Below are 19,438 nucleotides of genomic sequence, written 5' to 3' on the forward strand. Positions count from 1 at the left end.
AGTCACATCTAACGAGCAGCAATCGATGAATACTTTCTGGATGTCTAGCAATGTTACGCATTATCAAGAGTTGGGAAATAGCAGCATGAGCAAATTGTACCTAAACTCTATCCACACCACCACCTCAGCATTAACTCTCTTTACATACTAAGCTTTACATACTCTGTTTCCTTTGTGAGACTATTGCTTATCTAAGTGCAACTGGTAATCAAGAAAATAGAATGTTCTAGCTTCCTGGACGCCGCTGATGGGACGAGAAAGGGCCCTTGCAACGTTTACAATCATGTTCCCATGCCTGAGTGCCTGATTGCAAGTATCTGGCATCCTGATTTTTGAATTTTGTATTAGTGACATTCTGCTCAAGAGTGGGCGCAGAGGCCTAGCCCTGTTTTTTGAAAGGAGTAAGGTTCTGGAACTGTAATGCAGCCTGGTGGGGCGCACAAAGCATGCCCTCAGACTACTGTCTCAGTTGTGAGTTTATCACATAGACCTCTGGTGGTAACATACCACATTTTGTGAATCCATATTGTGATCAGACCTTTTTAGGTCTCGCCCTGCGACGCATCGCGAAGCAATGTCGCAGCGAGACCTATAGCCATCCGCTTGCTTACAATGAGGCAAGAGGAGACAAGAGATGTGCACGCGCAGCCTGCCGTAATCGGATCAGGTCGCGCACACGTTCACCATCTCCTGTCTCCCTTGAAAGCCTCCAACACACACAGCCACACCTCCCCCGGCTTTCGCACACGCGCGCGCACACACACACACACACACACACACACACAAGCGCACACACTGAGACACACGAGCGCACATACACGCACGGATACACATACAGAGACACCCCCTGCCGCACACTCACACGAGCGCACACACACGAGCGCACAGAGACCCCACCACCCCCCCGCCCGCCGTGCACACACACACACGAGCGCACAGAGAACCATCCTCCGCCTCCGCCGCCGCCAAGCCCCACTCGCCGCAAGTCCGGACTTCAGCAGCCTCCGCGGGGCTCTCCATCGGGCATGGGAGCCCCGCGTCATCACTGCTCCTCTGGCCATCCACTCCGTGGGCGCAGGCTTCCAGCAGAAAACAAAAGTCCCGCCCCACGACAGGTTTCGGTATTGCACGCTCACGTCTTTTGATTGTTTCGCTTTAAAGGTATCGCGCTTTCCCTCAACCCTGGAGAGGCCGCGGGCGGTCGAATCACCCGTGCATTAGAGGCACGGCATTCCTGGGGCGGCTGGCCACGTTGGGGCGGAGTTTAGAGCGTTGTTCATTGTGAGGGAAGGTCTGGGAGCAAGCAGAGGCGGGTAGGCCCGTTGGGCGGCTGTGTTTGTGATGCATGTGTTCTGCTCTCGAAAATGCACATTCTTGTGGACGAAATTGCGTGTGATTCTGTGACGAGGATCCTGTCTATGCTTTGGAGATGGTGCAAACACGTCTATGTCAACTGTGCCGGCATCTCATTCACATCCGTTGTTGTGAAGGAGAGGAAGTCTGCATCAGCCAGACTCTCGCACCTCCCCTCCCTGCACGCGCACCGGGGTAGGAGAGCACGGGTGGGCAGAGAACAGGCACAGCCGGGTAGTGGTGCTGAAGATTGCACGGGCGCAGTGACGCATCCAAGGGCAGGGAAGCACGGAGGGGCAGAGAGCAGGGTAGTGGTGCTGAAGATTGCATGGGTGCAGTGACGCATCAAAGGGCAGGGAAGCACGGAGGGTCAGAGAGCAGGGTAGTGGTGCTGAAGATTGCACAGGCGCAGTGACGCATCCAAGGGCAGGGAAGCACGGAGGGGCAGAGAGCAGGGTAGTGGTGCTGAAGCTTGCACGGGCTCGTGCTGCTGTGGCGCATACGCGGACAGGAGAGCACGGTGAGCACAGAGCAGGCAGAGCCGGGCAGTGTTGCTGAAGCTTGCACGCGCTCGTGCTGCATGACGCACCCATGAGCAGGAGAGCATGGATGGGCAGACAGCAGGCAGATCCAGGAGTGGTGCTGAAGCTTGCACGGGATCGTGCTGCTGTGACACAAACAAATACAGATATGGCCAATATGATTCACAGTAAGAAGCCCTGATGAAAGCCCGTAACTGAAAAAACGAGGCTAGATACGTGTCGGCAGACATAGTTAATTTATGCCTTTGAATTAAATCAAATAGATTGTTTCTTAGAAATCAGGATTTAATGAATTTGGACATTTAATATTTGTTTGTGCATATATACATGCACTAAGAAAGTTGATGTGCGGTCTGATATATATATATGTGATGTATATGGGTCTAATTTGTCTTTGATTTTTCTACATGTTGTTTATCATGAGTTTTTGTGAAAGTATTAATGTTTTATATCGTCTAAACACAATAATGTCATAAATGTTGAACGTTTATTTTTTGTTGAATACATGTGTTTCTCTGAAAAAAGATAATTTCCACAAAATAATTCTTAAAATATTGAATAAAGGGTAAAATAAATAACCCGAACCACTAAAATCATATAGTGTGCTGTCTTTAAAGCAAAGAAATAGGATTCCAGGTCTTCTTGTTAAATTTTGTGACACATACAAAGGCAGGAGAGCACGGGTGGGCATAGAGCGGGCAGATCAGGGCAGTGTTGCTGAAGCTTGCACAGACTTGTGCTGCTGTGATGCATCCATAGACAGGGCGGGTGAGGAAGATGGGTGGGCAGAGAGCAGGGAAGGCAGAGCCAGGTAGTGGTGCTGAAGCTTGCACGGGCAGGTGATGCTGTGACGCATTTATGGGCAAGAGAGAATGGGTGGGCAGAGAGCAGGGCAGTGGTGCTGAAGGTTGCATGGGCTCATGCTGCTCTGCCCGCCTGGTGGAAGCCCCTTGTTGCTGTGTGAGACTGATGCCTCCTGCAGGTTGTGCAAGCCCCCGTGCCCCCCTTCTGCTTTAACCACATCGACGCTGATGACGAGCTCAGCTCGTCATGAGGTACACCTCTGGTACGCTCATGACGAGCTGAGCTCGTCATGAACCGGTGTTTTTTTTAAAACTTCAGCGCACAGCGGGAAAATGTGCCGCACCGATGCGGTTAATGATGCATCTCTGACCGGCGTGCATCAACAGACCCCCCCCACCTGCTGCACTGGAGGCCAGGGAGGGGGCTGACACTGCATCTTCGGTGCGCGCTGCCCTTGTGTGCATCTATCTGTGCCCAAGAACATGGCTGCACTGCAACAGCGGGTGTTAGTTCGCATTGATGGAGAAGAGGGTCTCACATGCCATCCATGAGGCGTATGTCTGTATTAGGTTGTGTGCCTGTGCATCTGTGTGCAGCTGCCCCTGTGCTTCTTTGATGGCTGCTGACTGTCCTGCACACTCGGTGGGGATCCGGCCGAGGGCCTTTATTGGCACTGATGCCGGCTGCAGACACTGTGCAGCATGGCACGGAGACGTGTGTGCATAGGGGTGCAGTGACGTCACGAGGGTGCTAGGCTGGACACTGACAGCCCGTGTGTTTATTATCCGCTGCATTAGCAGACGCAGTGTGCGATGTGCACTGTGGTCGGAGGCCTGGCACGGGTGCTGTGGTGGGCGGTAGATATGACGCCTTTAATGTGCGCCTGTGTTCACCATTCTTGGCACTGATGTCATGTACTCCTATAGGTCCTGAATCGATCCCCCTATTCCTGACCCTATTCTAGTTAAACAAACCAACAAGTTAACTAGCAGTCAGCCCATGAGGCAGAAAACCCCCATGATGCAGATACCGTTATCTGACGCAGTCACACTACGGCACAGGAACGTGTTATCTGATTAGGTCATAACGCTTGCGATCTAATTAGACAAGCGATATTCCTCCAGCCCCTGATAAGGCATACGGAGTTCTCATAACAAATCAAACCTATGACAACCTGGGCAAAACCCTGCGGCCATTGTTTTGATTTCACCGAGTCGTATGACATCTTTATTGACGTATCTATGTCCATCCTTACGTCAATCTCGGCACCTTAAAGGTATAAATACTACCGATCTTGCCATATGCAAAGACACGCGTGGTGACGAGACGGAGCAGCCATACTTGCCGAAGCCGAGAGCAGAGCAGACCCCGCTGGCAGCAGCCCCGCCTTTCTGACGCGCTGAGAGACGCGCTGCTTTCTCCTGCCGAGAATCCAGCACCGGCGTTTCTGGGCAGCCCTCGCAGGCCGCCTGGAATATCGAGACCAGAGAGAGAGATACCATTCCTCATTCATCCTAACTTCCAGGTACAGAACTGAATAACCCCTCACAGAGAATTCTTTAGTTATTCACTTGGCAAAAACAAACTTAACTTAAACTGTAACTTTCTATTCCCGCCCACGTATTAGACTTAGGTCAGGTACACGGGGTAGGCGTATCTAGAAACACCAGTTGAGTACGTTTAGTCAAATGTATATGTGTATGTAATATATTTTATTCATTTTAAAACATCTTATGGCTTAGAAACCATATCAATGTTTTTACAGTATTATTTTATACTATTGCTTTTAATGTATGCACTTTACTTAACTATAAGTATTGCAATAATATTGATCCATTTCTCTTGTATGAGAAAAGAGACTGATCAATAAATAACACCTTTTTATTGAACACGCCCGTCTCTTCCTTTTCTCTACATTCTGATGAGACTAAGAATGCACGTACTGACTGAGTAAAATAAATTGCCTTTTGTTCACACGACTCTCGAGATTGACTCTTGATTAGGGGAGAGCAAAGTTGTCATGTTCTATGGTTGTCAGAAACTAAATCCCTTCTTGTCTAATCAGGGAAGTTAAGTCCTCCTTGAACATTCGAGAAAGTTTCTAGTGAACTCTGAGCTAAGCTGGCAAACCCAAAACTTTAAGTCTAGTATCGACAGTAGTAGACCTAGTTAACGTCTGGCCTAGGCCTTTACTGCTGTAGGTATTATTCCAATGCGCAGAGCCTATTGGGAAGATAGGAACTACACTACATGGCGCCCAACGCGTTTGGAAAGGGCGATAAAACTAACGTAAGACATTTAGAGTAACTCAGTCGTGCTTTCTCACTCAGACCCCTTTTCCCAAATACTCCAAAGACGTCTGGAGTGGGTGAAAGGTTATATCCGCCAGACCTCGCAGGAGGGAACTCCTATGTATGGTTCTTGGTATAGTCAACGTTGAAGGATAGACTGTTCCAAAATATTGTGCATCTAATCTTTGTTTCCATAAGAAACCTGATCTGCAAACAAACAAAATAACCTTCAGGACAGTAAAATGTCAGACAATGAAGAAGAAAGAGAGGCAGTTAGATTAGCAGCTGAACTCGCAGCGGCTGATGCTGCAGCACTAGATGCGGACGGGGATATAATACTCATCCCGGTCATCAAAAGGAGATCTATAACCCTGAAACTTATAGAAAATGGACTGACACCTAGAGGTGGCACAGTCATATTCATAATTGAGGCACACGAATATCGGCAGACAGAGGTATATTATTCATGGATACATTTTCCAGCAGCAAATGCTGTAACAAAGTACTTCCACTATTACAAAATAGAGGAACCTCCTAATGAGTACACTCCTTTCGAGGAGGTGGAAGTACCACTCAAATTCCAAGAGCATTTGCTCTTATTTGATGGCGCCCTAAAACATAACAATCACATCACCAGGCTCGGTCCTTTAGGTAGACCAGGAGCAACGTGGCCGGTCCTAGCCGGATACACACCACACCCAGACATCAATGGGATGTCTGTAGCAGAGCTGTTAACACAGCTAAAACAATTAATAAAAATTCATAGACAATTAGTACAGTATGTGATGCGGACTTCAACAATTCAGCCAGCGATTAAACTTCCACAGCTGACCCCTCACCAGGGGAACACAAATAAAATTACACCACAGAACATCCAGTCTTGCCTAGGTAAAGTACCGGCTAAACGGGAACAAATACCATTCTGGTTGGCACAGAAAATTACCCAAATAGAGGCGGTGTTTCCTGACACCACCCCGCTAGAAAAACACAGGATTCTGACTATCTGTCTTCCTATGGGAATCGCACCACACATTGAGGACTGTGACACTTGGGGTACAGTCTTTGCTTCCATCTACACAAAAACGCACGGTGTTCCATCCATTTCGGTGATACCAGATGTGCTAAAACAAATTCAAGACGAATATGGTCCTGAACCCGCTTTAACTCTTGGTATGAAATTACTAAAAGACTTCAAGCAGGTCTCGGCTATACTATTAGCCAACATAAAAGGTGAAGCAGCAAACGTGGCGATCCGCCAGAGGTTAAAAGAGACAGATATAGCAGACCAACCAGCTGAAATTGCCAGAATCATAGAAAAATCCTATGAGGAACTAGGCAGAGATAGTTTAGGTGGAATACCAGTAAAACCGCAACTGACTGAAAGTCCAGAAAAAATATTTTTTAATAATAATTCACCAAAAAAGAACTGGGATGGAAACAAACAATCCAATCCTAAAGAGAAGAAATTCCAGTCCCGAGGAAGGTCTCCTAGGCGAAGAGAAAAATCTCCGAACCAAAGACACAGGTCACCTCAGAGTGACCCCTCTGGGAAAAGATATAACCTTAGAAATAGGGATAATATAAAAAAACCTGATAGATATCAAGACATTGATACACGTCCCTCTCAATCTTTTCAGAATTCCTCGCAGAAATCGGAAAGAAGAGGACGATCAGAACAGAGAGAAGAGCACACCAAGTCCAAAGACAAGGAACCTGCTCAGCTAAAAAAGAAATTACAATTTCCAAAAAAGAAGGTAGCCAGTATCAAGGTAGTTAACAATGCCGAGAATACTGAGGACACAACTGAAAAACGGAGAGTGGGCTCAGACAATGCTAGACAGTGCAGCAGAAGTGAGCATAGCTCGCAAAGTCCTTATGAATCATCTGGAGACAGTGGACACGAATGAATATCTTCAAGTGGAAACTGCGGACACCAGGGTTAGCAAACCTCACAAGATATACGAGATAACATTACGTATAGAGGGAGATAAGACTAGGAAAATAAGGGGACTATTTTGGGATAACCTCTCCAAGGGTTATGACATCCTTCTAGCTGAAAAAGACTGGCCACCAGAGTTTGTCAGGGAGTGCCCTCATGGCGAAGAAGTAATTATGCCTGCCTTCTCAAATCAAATTCCAATTCATAAAAAAAACACACTTGCCAGAAAGTGGGCAGTGGCTCTAGCACCTGCTTTATATAAAAATCATGTAGGATGGGATGAGGACTCCCCTCCTCACAAAATCCAGTTAAAATCACAACCTACTGCACAAAGGCAGTACCCAATTAAGCAAGAAGCTAAAAAACAGGTAAATGAAATACTAGATCAGCTAGAATACCAGGGGGTGATTGAAACTTGCACCTCACAAATGAACAACCCTTTGTTTCCGGTCTCCAAACCAGACAATTCATATCGTCTAGTTTTGGATTACCGACACCTTAAAACATGTTGCAAAACTTTTGCAGTGCAAAACTCACACAGTGCTGCACTAATGAATAACATAGTGCGCAAAAAATATAAAACAACCTTAGACATCTCCAATGGATTCTTTTGTCAAAACATAGCACCAGAGAGCAGATATTTAACTGCATTCTCAGTAAATGGCACTCAAAAACAATTCTGTCGGTTAGCCCAGGGGTACAAGAACAGCCCGGGGGTATTCTCAGCGAGAGTAACAGAATTACTTCAACTATATGATGATGAAACATTATCTTATGTCGATGACATTTACTTAACAGATGATGACTTGGAGACTCACTTGAAAAGAGTGAACACCATAATACTTGGGTTCGCTGCAGAGGGTTACAAATTCAACTTTAAAAAATCCAGAATTGCCCATCTGACAGTCCTATTCTTAGGATATGAGTTATCAAGTGAAGGCAAAAGCCTGGCTGACAATTTCCTAGAGAAATGTGCCGTACTCCAAGCACCTAGAACACTAAAAAACTTACAGTCGATTCTAGGCTTCCTAAATTTCGGAAGAACATACATTGCAAACTACGCAGAAAGGGTCAAACCCCTTTATGATCTAATTAAACCAGATTTTAAAAGATCCAATTGGACTCAAATACACACAGAAATTTTGAGATCCTTACAAACAGACATGCTAATTAAAACAAAATTAGAAACACGTGATAACACACGCAATCTTGTGATTCGAGTCATCCCAGGGAGATGCGGATTCACATACCTGACCTCTAATGAAGGAGAAAAGGTACCAATTGCATTTAAATCACACTTGTACACTAAGGCTGAAATGAAATTTAGCCCAACGGAAAAAATTCTTACGGCAACACAGACAGCTATAGCAAAAGAACGAGCCCTGGCACAAGGTAAACGAATAATAATCGTGACACCAATACCAGCCTTAGAGGCGGTAACAAAGGCAAGCATTCCAAATGCTAAAGCACTCCATCCGAGATGGATACAATGGGCTAATTCTCTTGCTGCAACAGACGTGGCGTACGAATTTGATCCTTACTTAAAAACACAAGAATTTCTCCAATATGAATTTGAATGTCCTCCGCCGACCGAAATTCTGCCTCTAGACCACTACGGATGTATAATATATACAGATGGATCAGCACAACCCGCAGTGGGGGGTAAGCAAGCTTACAGTGCTGCGTGCGCGATCGTTAAAGGTCGCTGGCACGAAGGAAAATTTAAACCAGCAACCACTAAAACACAATCTTTAGGAGATTGTACAGCTCAGCGAGCTGAACTACTGGCGTTCAAGATGGCGCTTGAAAATACCGATCGAGAATTCCCCACACTCATAGTGTGCGATTCGTATTATTGCGTTCAGTCTTACAATGAATACTTGCAGAACTGGCTTCAGAATGGTTTCAAGGATGCGAAAGGTGGCACAATCAAGCATAAAATGCTCTGGGAACAAGTAGTTCTTTTACAAAAAGAACTACCAAAGACTCACGTGATACATACGCTCAGTCATCAACGTGATGGCGTTCACGTTGCAGGGAATTCATTGGCTGATGAGGCCGCGAAGGCAGCGGTGCAAACGGCTTCCGTAGCTGCCGTCACCCGGTCAAAAACAAAAATAGACAGCGAAATATTACAAGCTGTCAGCGCTTCAGAAAAGGATTCGATAGAACCACTCCCTAAAGGCTTTCCAGTAAAATACTCATACATAACTGATGCAAACAATGTTCCTTTTGCTCGAATCCCTGGAGTGGGGGATAGGGCAATTCCAAACATGGAACATAGGTTAGGACTAATAATAGCGGCACACGAAGGGCTTGCTTCTATACATGCTGGCGTCTCAGCCACAGTATCATTATTAAAACAGAGATACTGGTGGCCACAAATGAGAAGACAAACAAGGAACTATGTTCTAGAATGTGAAATATGTCAAAGAATGAAAGTATCAACGGTGAGACGTCCAGCTCAGACGCCCCTTCTAATCTCGGATAAACCATTAGCATGTGTTTATCTAGACCACTGCGGTCCCTTACAAAGGGATGGTAACTATAAATATATCTTGGTCGCAGTGGATTCATGCACGAGATTCATATGGATGTGGCCCCAGCGAACGGCTGACGCCAGAACTGTTATATAAGATTTGCGAGTCTTTATCGGCACATACGCAATTGGCATGCTGCATTCGGACAATAGTCCTGCTTTTAGCTCTCGGGCTTATAAGGAGGCCATGGTCAGCATGGGCGTGCAATTGCGGTACTCTTGTCCATTTCACCCTGAGGGGAACGGAATTGTTGAAAGAAAAAACCGTGACATAAAGCAATCTATAACGGCGAAGGTATTAGGTTCGGGAGCTGGGTGGGTCAAACATCTAATAAGTGTCCAACGTAGTCTCAATAACTTGCCAAGAAATTCTCTGAGGGGATTCAGTGCGTACGAATTATTGTTTGGAACTAGGATGATGATCTCTGACATTGATAGTCAGACTTCAGTGGTGAAAGAAAAAAGCTTTGATATCAAAGACCGTTTGGCTATTTTGCAGGACTTAAACAAAACAAGAAAAGACCTGAGCAACATAAAGTTGAAACAACAGCCAACAACCACTGAAGAACCACCACCTGTCCCAGCAAGACCTGTCTGGATTCCAAAAGTCGGGGATCTAGTCAGGGAAAAGATCGCGGTAAAGAAGGAATTTGGGCCTTCTTACAGAAAAGCAGTTCCTGTCTTGTCTGTCAACGGGACAAGATCAGTTGTACTACCGCCACTTGCTGGAAAAAAGGAGAACCGAGTTGTATCAATCGACCTGGTAAAACCACAACATGTGGCCGATAACAAACAGTAGGCCAAGTGGACTCCCAATAAGTAGCAGAACACCAAGGTTTGCTACCAGTACAGAGGTTCTAACGAAGAGGCTCATCACATTCGAAACGCCTACAGAAGAACAAGGACTATGCAGCAATGCAATAGAACTCAGACCTCTGAAAACCCAAATAAAAACATTTAGCAGAGACACACCAATCTATAATGAAGTACCAAGTGAAAATACAACCAATGAACCAATTGGAACAATTGACAGAACTGCATCCGGCTACTTCATAAACTTCGATGATTCCTCTGAAGGTTTCACTGAATCAAAGACACAGCCATCATCAAAATCCTTTAAAGACAAAGCTAAGGAACTTTTGACACAACTGAAAGAAACATATCTGATTTCCCCATGGATTGAATTTTGGGTGGGTTTTGGTGCATTTATCCTCATACTTTGGCTCATCATGATACTAACTTTGGGACGCTTCATTGAGGGAAAATATGCTAAAATGGACACAGCAAGTCAGAAAATCAACTTGATCCTCAAACCACACACATCTTCACACGTCGAGAAAAGAGAACTTTCTTCAGCCAACTTCACAGCCAATCCGATACCTGGTGGGGTAGCCTGGGACAACACTGACTATGAAATTTATGGTCCGGTCGAGATCCTGAAATATCCACACCAAATTAAGATCTCATTGAGTGACTTTGCAAAACCAAACTCATTTGCTGATGATTGGGACTTCGAAAGCATTAATAATATGATGTCTGACTTAGTAATGTCTGCTAAATTTACCAAACATGATTATTTGCAGGGTTCTACAAATTATGACAGTATGTATTGCTATAACCACTATGGTAACCACTTTTTACATAGATCTGCACAACCTAGAAATGTTTTAAATTATAATCAATGGGAACATTGTGCAACACCTCCAAAAGGGAGCTCAAGAACCGTTTACGACAAATATTCATATTTTTCAGGTTTTAACACAAGTAATGCTGAAACATTTTATTTTAAATTGTCGAACAAGACAGGAACCAAGACCATGATAACCAACACAAAATTGTTATATTCAGACTCATTCTTTGATAAAATGAATACTTTTGGTTTTGAATATTGGGACAAAAATGTTGAATTGAAAAGTGTTTGGGGTACAAAAGAATGGCAAGTACAGGGTATAGAAGCTTTGTTTAGAGCCTGCATGATCCCAGAACAAATGATATTTTTAAATGACACTGTTCAACAAACCACCTGTCTTGGCCTAGCCAAAATCAAAGATTTAAATAAACCGTCTATTCCAAAGCCAACAATGTTTAGCAATAACTCTGATACAGATGAAGAGATAGACGTAAACCATATATTAAACCAAAACAGAACACATCCTGATTGGAAACAGTGGTTGATCTGGCCCACAGATACTAATAACTGTCAAGACAGATTCCTGAACAAAACACAGGGGTTCAAAATGACCAGGCCAGACCCTAGATATCCTCAAAGACATCACCCAGGGATAATAACAACCTACAGTGTGGGCAAATTATGCCTCCAATGGCTACAAACTTCCACACTGGCAGAAATTAAGCAACACCTAACTTTACTTACTGATGGTGCTGACTTGCGTGATTTCACTTTGGGACCACGCAAACAGCGTCAAAAGCGTTTCATAGCAGCCTCTGTATATGCAGCATACAATGAGGCCTGGAAGGTTACTCAAATTGAAACAGCAGAGAGAATACGGGAAATTGACCGTATTAATTTGGAAAAATCACTTTCTGTAGTGGACAATGGGTTAATGACTCTGTCCTCCAGAATTTTTTCTTTGGACAGCATTGTGTCGTCAGCAATCGATATATTATCGCAAGACTTACTGTTATTACAACACGGTCAGTCACAATTGCGTTCTATTGTACAGCTTGGCTGGACGTTACAAAATCTGCGTTCAGGCTATGTGCCTTGGCGTTTAATCAACACAACGTCACTATTCCAAATCTTTAACCTTACTGATAGACAAATCGGTATGGCACAAAAGGGTGCTGATTATACAATCTTGAGCATTGAAAAACTAGAAAGATTACCAATGACAATGTCAGAACGACCTGTCAGTGAATGGATAATACATGGGATAATAAATATTCCAATCTCAACCTTCAGGTTTCAATACTGCCAAAAATATATACAGGCTGGCATGTACGAGAAATTGGGAAAGGGGTACCTTAAAACAACATGGAACCTGCCCTATTCACATGCATGTGTCAGTAATAAAGGACAGAAAGTGTTTCTTAGTGGCAACAATTGTGCGATGTCACTAAGTGGCACACTTCTGTGTAACGGAATTAGTTTGCATGGAGCCTGTGAAGGGAATTCATACAACCTTTCATGTCACCAGCAAGGCGCACCTGCAACAGAAATAGAACCATTCTTTCAAAGACTCTATAATGGGAGTTACATTCTTATTGTAAACCGCAGATGTTGTAGTCTTATGCCCGGGACTCCTTATCTAGTAACTACGACTGCGAAGGTCAAGTGCTGTGGACGCTCGTTGTTCCCCAGCTCCTTCCCAGACAGGGAGGCAAGGGCATGGCCCGATTTGAAAATTACTTCTATTCGAATAGATACTTTAAGCAGAATGAAAACAGTCCTTCTTCAGACGCCTACCAGGCTCTCGTCATCAAAAGAAACGTATGATCTACAAGTCGCAAGGACGACTGCAGAGATACATACATTATTATCAACTAATTCCCCCGTACATTTCGCGGAAATCCTGAATGAAATCTTAAATATTTCTGATACCAATGGGGTCTCAAAGGTATTTAAGACAGTATTTTCGATGGCATTAACACCATTCAAAGCCATACTGGGTATTTTTCCAGATTTCGTCCATTCGATTTTTGGCGGACTTCCCCTGATCTTGGGACTAATTGCAGGAATCCTATTCTTAGTCCTTATTTTTCGTTATGGCAACCCATGTCACAGACAAAACTCTTGCGACAAGGGAAGAAACAATCCTAGCCATTGGATACCGGGACCGGATATCAAAAATCCTGGGACTCTCCCGGCTTAGAGACCTGAACATGACTTGGTTTCTATCATTTCGACCAATGTGGCAAAGATGTGTTTTACCTGTATTGAGGTGTCTGCTATGCGGAGAAGAATGCGTGTTAGACACCTGTCTGACGCTACAATCGGATGCGCCGATGGATGCAGAAACATTGTTGAGCCCGATCAAGGTTCATGCTTTGTGCTGCCCTCAAAGGCTACCAATCCTGATGACGGCATTCGTGGAAGCTTCACCACTACGATTGATGGGTAGTGAAGTTCAAGATGAAAGCAGCATCGAACAGGTACGACCTTCTGTCAGCAATGCGAATCAGAATGTCAATGGAGACAATCATGCGCAAGAATGCATGATTACACCTATTTCCGAGTTAGTGGAACTTTCCCAGGAAGCTGTTGACAGTTTTTTCGAAAGCCTAAATGATATGATGTTCTCACCCGAACAGAAATAGAGACTTTTGAACAAGCCCGCACACGGCGTTCCCTGAATTCGGCCTTCAACTTTAAAAATAAAGTCACATGAACAATTTCGCTCCAGTTCACGGACAGCAATTTTTCAGCAGCCCCAACATATTTTTGCATATTTTTCGGGACACTATCTTCTGCTTAAAGTAAGAACTGTTCTTAGAGAACTAAGGTTTCTAGATTTTAGATAGCTTATAGACATTAGCTGCCCGCTGGCATGTTCATAAATATTTTATTCTGTGATGGAATGGTCTCGAAACTTTTTTCTGTATTTAAGAAACCATTTCATGTGTAATTCTCATATACCATACAAGCAATAATGTATACAAATGCGATTACTTTGGCATTATTCTACAGCTTGAGTGCATACAATATATATGTCTGCAATTTTTCAGTATATTTGAAAATTTTAAAATGCATTTATGTATTTTGGGGTGGTAAGGTATACACACTACTCTATAGTATGTTGTACTATGTTATACTATGCCTAGATTAGTAAATATGTCCATAGTTAGCGTGGAGTGGGTGTCATGTATTCCTATAGGTCCTGAATCGATCCCCCTATTCCTGACCCTATTCTAGTTAAACAAACCAACAAGTTAACTAGCAGTCAGCCCATGAGGCAGAAAACCCCCATGATGCAGATACCGTTATCTGACGCAGTCACACTACGGCACAGGAACGTGTTATCTGATTAGGTCATAACACTTGCGATCTAATTAGACAAGCGATATTCCTCCAGCCCCTGATAAGGCATACGGAGTTCTCATAACAAATCAAACCTATGACAACCTGGGCAAAACCCTGCGGCCATTGTTTTGATTTCACCGAGTCGTATGACATCTTTATTGACGTATCTATGTCCATCCTTACGTCAATCTCGGCACCTTAAAGGTATAAATATTACCGATCTTGCCATATGCAAAGACACGCGTGGTGACGAGACGGAGCAGCCATACTTGCCGAAGCAGAGAGCAGAGCAGACCCCGCTGGCAGCAGCCCCGCCTTTCTGACGCGCTGAGAGACGCGCTGCTTTCTCCTGCCGAGAATCCAGCACCGGCGTTTCTGGGCAGCCCTCGCAGGCCGCCTGGAATATCGAGACCAGAGAGAGAGATACCATTCCTCATTCATCCTAACTTCCAGGTACAGAACTGAATAACCCCTCACAGAGAATTCTTTAGTTATTCACTTGGCAAAAACAAACTTAACTTAAACTGTAACTTTCTATTCCCGCCCACGTATTAGACTTAGGTCAGGTACACGGGGTAGGCGTATCTAGAAACACCAGTTGAGTACGTTTAGTCAAATGTATATGTGTATGTAATATATTTTATTCATTTTAAAACATCTTATGGCTTAGAAACCATATCAATGTTTTTACAGTATTATTTTATACTATTGCTTTTAATGTATGCACTTTACTTAACTATAAGTATTGCAATAATATCGATCCATTTCTCTTGTATGAGAAAAGAGACTGATCAATAAATAACACCTTTTTATTGAACACGCCCGTCTCTTCCTTTTCTATACATTCTGATGAGACTAAGAATGCACGTACTGACTGAGTAAAATAAATTGCCTTTTGTTCACACGACTCTCGAGATTGACTCTTGATTAGGGGAGAGCAAAGTTGTCATGTTCTATGGTTGTCAGAAACTAAATCCCTTCTTGTCTAATCAGGGAAGTTAAGTCCTCCTTGAACATTCGAGAAAGTTTCTAGTGAACTCTGAGCTAAGCTGGCAAACCCAAAACTTTAAGTCTAGTATCGACAGTAGTAGACCTAGTTAACGTCTGGCCTATGCCTTTACTGCTGTAGGTATTATTCCAATGCGCAGAGCCTATTGGGAAGATAGGAACTACACTACACTGAACTGAGGGCACAAGACATGGTGCAGTGTGCTGTAGAGTCAGGTGACACCCCACTGTGCTGCTGGCCGGAGTGAGGCCTGCAGGAGGGAGAGGGCGGTCGCCAACCTGACATCTTTCATTTGTGATTGTGGGAGCGCTCATGTGTGGCATCCCATGGGCTCCTGTCCTGACAATGCATAATATGGAGTAGGGTCAGGCATTGCGCGTCGAGGACATTAGCGGGACGCCTGTGTGTGTGCGTTTGTATCCGGCCCACCTCCCCCGTGGCTTCATACAGCGTCCAGGCACCTCAGAGTGTGTGACGGGCACTCCTGACCTGTTCACGTAATAGTGGCGGGAAGAGGTGTCGCTGCTGCAGAGCGCGTCGGACTGACCTTATGTTTGTTTGTGTGTGTGTGTGCGCGCGTACGTGCACACTGCTCCTCACTGCCGGGGGGTGACAGACAAGTCCAGGAGTGGTCATCTCCCCAGGAGGGTTCAACTCAGGAGGACCAGGGACCCGCACGCCTTAGTCACAAGCACCTCTTTATTGTCAGATGAACCTCACATAAACAAGCATTTGCAATGCAATAGGTCTCGCATTATTAATCTTTGCGCTATTGGCATTGCTAAAGAATGCAACACCAATAGCTCAAACTTTAATAATGCGAGACCTATTGCATTGCAAATGCTTGTTATCTGTGTACTACAGTGAAGGCCTACTGGCCAACTCAGTTTTCTGCTTTCATCTTCTTACCCAAATTCCAGCTTGAGCATCCCACATGTATGTTGTGCGTTTGAATATGTAGTCTACATGGTACATATAGTGTGTGTGTGTGTGTGAGAGCCAGAGTACTGAAGCACTGACTGGTCCATTTTGGATACGCCTGGGCTGGCCTTTTGCGCAAGAGGACGGTGAGGTTGCTTTCTCAGAACAGTGGAAGTGTATTGTTGACATTCCAGAAGCTGGAGGGAGGAGGCCTGAGCACTGAAGTGTGGATAGAAGAGAGAAGTCTTTTGTCTTTGCATGTTAACACTTTCAGTTGGCTGGTCAAAGGCAGCTGCCGGAACCTCACACCTCTTTCTGCTTCTTCCATGTGTGCTCCAGGCTCGAGACAACCATGCTTTGAGAAGCATTATTCAACACAAATACTGTGCATGGAGAGCAGTCTGGAAAGGACACGTGAAAGGAGATCCAGTACACACCAGTCTGTAAACTGCAGACAGGGTATCCACATCTTCTGTGTACCAGTTGTGTACGTTGTCGAACAAGGTAATCTGGCAGCACGAGAAGAGTTCATCTGACTGGTCAGTGTAAAACCATTCAGTTTGTGGGCCTGTTTTATGATCTTGTGACCATGTTTTTACTTTTGATTTCCTTGCTACTGCGATCATTGCCTGCAGCACGCATAAATGCATGCAGTCTTCCATACCTTGAAAAACACCTAATACAGCGTGTTTTTACACGTTCAAAACTGCCCAATGGGCAAACGTGGGGCACTATTTAACTACCTGATATGCTTATTATGGCCACTTTTATTTTGGACCCGGGCCTAGTTTCTGTCCCAGTCCAAACTGATAGCCCATAAAAGTGAAAAATCAAATTCCCCACTTGTTGTTCCAGTTTAAGTCGTCAATGGCCAAGGAAGGAAGTTCTCAATGGAGTATTGAAAGGGCTGCTATGCAACTAGAGCTGGTGCCTACCGGACAGCCAACTTCTCATAGATGAAGGGATGTGTGGTACTGCCTTACATAGACGAGAAGGCATCAATGATAAAACATACCAGTATTAAACCGTGAGGGAGGTGTCTTCTAATATCTTTTATCTGTGATGTTAATGAGTCGAACTAAGGGGCTGAGAGTCGGCATCCAAACCCAAGCATTCATTTTTGGTTGAGGTGATCTTGCTAGGGAAAAGGTGTGTGGATATCATACCATCTTCTCACTCTTTTATGGGTAAAGATAAGGGGACATACCCCAGTCTGATCTTTTGCTGGAAGAACAATACACCTGTCCTGAAGTTTCTAAAAGCCAGCCTGTCCATTGAAAGTGGGAAGGAGATTGCCAACCCAGCATAAGGAGTCACTGTCAAGGAGGAGGGAGGTGCAGCAGATCCCCAGTTCGGGTAGGAATTAAAGAAGATGTCGAGATGTGATGTGTAAACCCTGGTATAAGAGAGAGAGTATGCAGTTCCTATGGGAGAGGAGAGGGAGGAGGCTGGGTTGGTCAACACCCCCACCCTGAAGTGGAGGCAGGGTGTCTCCCAATTTGGGAAATAAGGCCCTCACACACCCGACTGGGTATCATGCTTGATCATAGGGCTTGCTCCTCGTCATTCCGGTGCTGCAATGCCTGACAGGCACCCTATGAGGGGCTCTTTGGCAGTGATCTTTTCCCAAGCCGGTAGGTGAAGTGCGGGTGTGGGGCCTCTTGGTGTAGATGGGGACAGAGTGTTTAGCGAGGTAATGCGTGGGAGGATAAAACTCAGGACGTTCACTTTTTTGTAACATGCATTTCTCTGCCTGCTAGTCGATTGAACTTGACCACAACCTTAATCTGGTTGGTCCAATTTCTATACACATTGAAAAGGTACCTCAATGCTAGGTTGTAGAGTGTTTGGTTCACCTCTGAGTAACCAACCACTGTGTAGATAGTGTAGTACTTCGGGTCCGGACGAATCGCCACATGATGACCTACACTTTAGGCGAGAAACATGTTGACCATTTACATTTAGCCACCTCCGACCATTACATCAGCGGTGACATTCTCCTTGTTTTTATTTGAGGCCAGTGGGCTCACAGATTAAATTCATTTTAGAGCACCACTTCACCTCATTTGATCCTCCCACAAATAACCCCACGAAACACTTTGTTCACATCTACACCACGAGGCCCCACACCCGCACTTCACCCAACGCCTTGGGAAAAAGATCTCTGCCAAAGAGCAGCCCTCATAGGGTGCCCGTCAGGCATTGCAGTGATGACCTGACGAGGAGCAAGCCCTATGATGAAGAATGACACCCAATCAGGTGTGTGAGGGCCCTATTTCCCAAATTGGGAGTCACCCTGCCTCCACTTCAGGGTGGGGGTGTGGACCAACCCAGCCTCCTCCTTCTCCTCCCCCATAGGAACTGCATACTCCTTCTCTTATAAGTGTTTTTTGAGGCTCATATGCTGGACCTTAAAGCGTCCCTGATCCCTCCTTTTCAAGAGTGTAAACCCTGGTACCTGTGGGACAACGGTCTCTCTGGAAGTGGGAACCAGGAGCACTTGACCCGAGATCAACAAAGCCAGATCGGGGCTGTGACCAGATACCAACCTGGCCTCAGAGTGGCCATACTGTTAAGGGGGTGGTCAGCCTCAGTGTTGCTTTTCAGTCCAGATCGGCCTGTGCATGGCCATACTGCCCCGAAGATAATGGCTGTGTTGCCTATGAGATAGGCCTGTGCATGGCCTCTCCAAAAGGTGATCCACCTGTACGTAGGGCCCACCTATTCTTCACTGAAATCAGGCCTTCTGAGGGGATCACCATCCCGGCCTATTTGACTGTCCCCAGTGGCCAACTGAGATGCGCAGGAGCGCATATATCTTAAGGGGAGGAGAAATCTGCACCTGAACTGGAAACAACCTACTGCCCTAAACATAGGGGGTCACCAACTACACCATAAGTGTGAGGAGAATGGGCAGGAAAAGATAGCAGACACAGGTGAAGAACAGCCCAGCAGGGCCCAGGAGACTAAGTTAAGCTTTTGCTGATATTTAAGGGTAGTATTCTTCCTAGCGTGTTCTAAAGTACTTTTCTTTCTTGAAAAATAAGCACTGGGTTGGA

The 19,438-nt window shown here is 45.1% G+C and overlaps 1 protein-coding gene across 2 annotated transcripts in view; it reads right to left on the reverse strand.

Moving 5' to 3' along the window:
* Positions 1–19,438, reverse strand: part of ATXN3 (ataxin 3) — a 356,331-nt gene that overhangs the window by 250,046 nt on the left and 86,847 nt on the right. The gene's annotated exons all lie outside the window — the stretch shown is intronic.

Source organism: Lissotriton helveticus, chromosome 9 (genome assembly GCF_964261635.1).
Source record: "Lissotriton helveticus chromosome 9, aLisHel1.1, whole genome shotgun sequence".
Classification (NCBI taxonomy): domain Eukaryota; kingdom Metazoa; phylum Chordata; class Amphibia; order Caudata; family Salamandridae; genus Lissotriton; species Lissotriton helveticus.